Source organism: Bubalus kerabau, chromosome 5 (assembly GCF_029407905.1).
Source record: "Bubalus kerabau isolate K-KA32 ecotype Philippines breed swamp buffalo chromosome 5, PCC_UOA_SB_1v2, whole genome shotgun sequence".
NCBI classification, from domain to species: domain Eukaryota; kingdom Metazoa; phylum Chordata; class Mammalia; order Artiodactyla; family Bovidae; genus Bubalus; species Bubalus kerabau.
Genome location: NC_073628.1, coordinates 61,381,828 through 61,386,409, shown reverse-complemented (window position 1 = coordinate 61,386,409; position 4,582 = coordinate 61,381,828). Strand labels below are relative to the sequence as shown.

General features: G+C 39.6%; 1 pseudogene; it reads left to right on the top strand.

Annotated features, from left to right (window-relative positions):
* Nucleotides 1-2,638: 2,638 nt before the first annotated feature.
* LOC129653903 (securin-like) lies at nucleotides 2,639-3,349 on the top strand (annotated as a pseudogene).
* The last annotated feature ends 1,233 nt before the right edge of the window (nucleotides 3,350-4,582 follow it).

Below are 4,582 nucleotides of genomic sequence, written 5' to 3'. Positions count from 1 at the left end.
TTTGCAGTGTCAAAAGCTCTCACTTTTCTTTACTAAATTTACTCCTAGGCATTTTATTATTTTTTTATGCAACTGTAATATCTAAAGCTCAGGTACATGTTCTGCTGATCTTATCTCTTTTTCATTGAATAGCTGTTAGAGAGACCATCATTTATTAATAAAGTTTGATCAGATATTGATCACTTGGTTATATGCAGTTTTCTTCAATATATACACTTTAATAAATGCCTCCTTTATTAAGGTTAAGCTTCACATTTCTATGGCTGATTTACTCTCTTGGACTCCAAAATGACTGAGGATGGTGACAGCAGTCATGAAAATAAAAGATGCTTGCTGCCTAGAAGGAAAGCTATGACAAACCCAGACAGCACTTTAAAAAGACATCACTTGACAAAGGTCCATCTAGTCAAAGCTATGGTTTTTCCAGTAGTTGTACAAATGTAAGAGTTGGACCATAAAGAAGGCTGAATGCCAAAAAATTGATACTTTTGAATTGTGGGGCTGGAGAATACTCTTGAGAGTCTGTTTGACTGGAAGTGGATCAAGCCAGTAAATCCTAAAGGAAATCTGCACTGAATATTCATTGAAATGACTGAAGATGGAGTTGCAATATTTTAGCCTCCTGTTGTGAAGATCAGATTCATTGGAAAAGTCCCTGATGCTGGGAAAGATTGAAGGCAAAAGGACAAGAGGGAATCAAAGGATGAGGTAGTTAGATAGCATCACTGACTAAATGGACATTAAGTTGAGCAAACTCTGGGAGATAGTGAAGGACAGGGAAGCTGGGTGTGCTTCAGTTCACGGGGTTCCAAAGAGCTGGACATGACAGAGACTGAAAAACAACAGTGTCATACACTAACTAACACTGTTTTAGATTTAAAAATAAGACCAAGACTTTTCCAATTGCTCTCTAATATCCAGCAAATTGTATTATATAGGAAATATTTTCAGTGAGAAATAAGTCCTGCCAGGTGCTCACTAATAGATTTAATCATGATCCTAATACCAGAATCAATGAAGGACTAGGAAACCTGGCATGCTGTGGTCCATGGAGTCACAAAGAGTCAGAAATGACTTAGTGACTCTTTTCCAGTATAGGTCATTATAGAGTACTGATAGAGGAGGCTGATGTACTACAGTCAATGGAGTTGCAAAGAGTTGGACATGACTGAGTGACTAAGCACCGTACATAGAGTATTGACTAGAGTTCCCTGTGTTTTATAGTAGATCCGTATTAGTTATCTACTTTGTATATGATAGTGTGTAAACCTCAATCCCAATCTCTGAATTTATACCAGACATTTTTTTCTCAATCTGCTTATTCTTTGAGCATCTACTTTAGCAAGTGTGTCAATTCCTTCTCTACCATGATGATATGTGAACGTTTTATAACCCAGGAGTGTCTTTCTCAAGAACTTGTGAGCCTGCCTTACTAAAAGTAATAATCAAAAAAATGTGTCCCTTTATCCCAGTCTGTGTGGAAAATTTCAACAAGTGCCAATGACTCAGCACAGATGGGAACCTTGAGGCTGAGGACCTGTGTTATCTTCTCATTAGCTCATTCAGTGTTTACAAATCCTGCCCCCCCAGTCAGTTGTTTCAGGGGAGTTGGTTTCAGTCTTTCTCCTTGCAATAGTCTTGACCTTTATCACAATGTCTTGAATAAAGTTTTCCTTGCCTATTTAAGTCTATCCAGTGTAATGTTTTGGGGAAGATCTGTGGCTCTTTTCTATTAACTAACTAACTAAAGAAAAATCTTGCACTCAAAATACACAATGACAGTTGCTTCAGTCAGTTTCGGGTACAGTAACAGAATACCTTGGATGAGGGTGCTTATACAATACTTATTTGTTTCTCGTAGTTCTAAAGATTGAGAGTTCAAGGTCAGGATGCAGCAAGATCAGGTTTTAGTGACTGCATTTTACCACCTTCTCATTTATCTTCAAGTGACAGAAATAGAGAAAGGACGAGCTCTATTCCTCTTTTTATAAACATGGTAATGTCATGGGGACTCCACCCTCATAGCCTAATTACCTCCCAAAGGCTCCACCTCTTGCAACCATCCCACTGGAGGTGAGGGTTTCAATGTGTAAATTTATGTGGGGACACAGAGATTCAGTCCATAACAATAATAGCTCATGCTATTTATAGTTAACAGAATTTACTTAGGATGTTCAAAGTACTATACATTCTCTAAGGTGGTCCTGTTTCATTGTTCTTACATAATTTATTCTTTTTTTTCTCTTAATTTTATTTTATTTAAATTTACAATATTGTATTGGTTTTGCCATATATCAAAATGAATCTGCCACAGGTATACATGTGTTCCCCATCCTGAGCCCTCCTCCCTCCTCCCTCCCCATACCATCCCTCTGGGTCGTCCCAGTGCACCAGCCCCAAGCATCCAGTATCGTACATCGAACCTGGACTGGCGACTCATTTCATATATGATATTATACATATTTCAATGCCATTCTCCCAAATCATCCCACCCTCTCCCTCTTATTCTGTTTAATTATTACAAATATTCACCAGCTTTTGTAGATAGTTGTTAAATCAACTATAAGAATTTTTTTAAAAAAATCCAATATGTTGATCGGTCAAAGAAATGTTAATCTAGAAGAGTCTTGCTAGAGTTTGGCTGTTACTCCAAACTTGATCCAGAATGGTTACTCTGATCTATGTTGATAAGGAAAATAGAGAACCAGGAATCCATGTGGCTCCTAAGGATGGGCTGAAGCTGGGGTCTGTGCCTTTCAAAGCTTTAGATGGGAGATCTCATGTTTCAACACCGCGTGTTGGCAAAATATTTGATGCTCCACCAGCTTTACCAAAAACTGCCAGAAAGGCTTTGGTAACTGTCAACAGAGCTACAGAAAAATCAGTTAAAATGAATGGACCACTCAAACAGAAACAGACAACTTTCTCTATGAAAAAGATTACTGAGAAGACTTAAAGCAGAAAGTTCGGTTCCTGCCTCAGATGATACCTATCCAGAAATAGAAAAATTATTTCCCTTCAATCCATTAGATTTTAAGAGTTTTGACCTGCCTGAGGAGCACCAGATCACCCACCTCCCCTTGATTGGAGTGCTTCTTATAATTCTTGATGAGGAGAGAGAGCTTGAGCAGCTATTACAGGTAGGCCCCCCCTTCACCTCTGAAGATGCCTCCTCCCTGTAGGAGTCCAATCTGTTGCAGTCTCCTTCAAGCATTCTGTCAACTCTGGATGTTGAATTGCCACCTGTTTGCTGTGACTTAGATATTTAAATTTCTTAGCACTTTATAGTTTGGGTATGTATTAACGGTTTGTATTAATAAAGCAATTATTTGTGTAAAAAAAAAAGAAATGTTAATCTACTTGGCAAATTGGAGCTATATTAAAACTCAGTTAATTCTTCACCATTGAAATCATTAATCAGTTCAGTTCAGTTCAGTCGCTCAGTCCTGGCCAACTCTTTGTGACCCCATGAATCGCAGCACCCCAGGCCTCCCTGTCCATCACCAACACCCGGAGTTCACTCAGACTCATGTCCATCGAGTCAGTGATGCCATCCAGCCATCTCATCCTCTGTCCTCCCCTTCTCCTTCTGCCCCCAATCCCTCCCAGCATCAGAGTCTTTTCCAATGAGTCAACTCTTCGCATGAGGTGCCCAAAGTATTGGAGTTTCACCTTTAGCATCACTCCTTCCAAAGAACACCCAGGGCTGATCTCCTTCAGAATGGACTGGTTGGATCTCCTTGCAGTCCAAGGGACTCTCAAGAGTCTTCTCCAACACCACAGTTCAAAAACATCAATTCTTTGGCACTAAGCTTTCTTCACAGTCCAACTCTCACATCCATACATGACCACTGGAAAAACCATAGCCTTGACTAGATGGACCTTTTTTGGCAAAGTAATGTCTCTGCTTTTTAATATGCTATCTAGGTTGGTCATAACTTTTCTTCCAAGGAGTAAGTGTCTTTTAATTTCATGGCTGCAGTCACCATCTGCAGTGATTTTGGAGCCCCAAAAAATAAAGTCTTACACTGTTTCCACTGTTTCCCCATCTATTTCCCATGAAGTGATGGGACTGGATGCCATGATCTTCATTTTCTGAATGTTGAGTTTTAAGCCAACTTTTTCACTCTCCTCTTTCACCTTCATCAAGAGGCTTTTTAGTTCTTCTTCACTTTCTGCCATAAGGGTGGTGTCATCTGCATATCTGAGGTTATTGATATTTCTCCCAGAAATCTTGATTCCAGCTTGTGCTTCTTCCATCCAGCATTTCTCATGATGTACTCTGCATATAAGTTAAATAAGCAGGGTGACAATATACAGCCTCAACGTACTCCTTTTCCTATTTGGAACCAGTCTGTTGTTCTGTGTCCTGTTCTAACTGTTGCTTCCTGACCTGCATACAAATTTCTCACATAGCATGAGCTATTATTGCTATGGACCGCATCTTGTGTCCCCACAATGTATAAATTCATACATTGAAACCCTAACATTCATTGGGATGGTCCCAGGGGGTGGGGCCTTTGGGAGGTAATTGGATCATGAGGGTGGAGTCCCCATGATATTACCCTCTTTATAAAAAGAG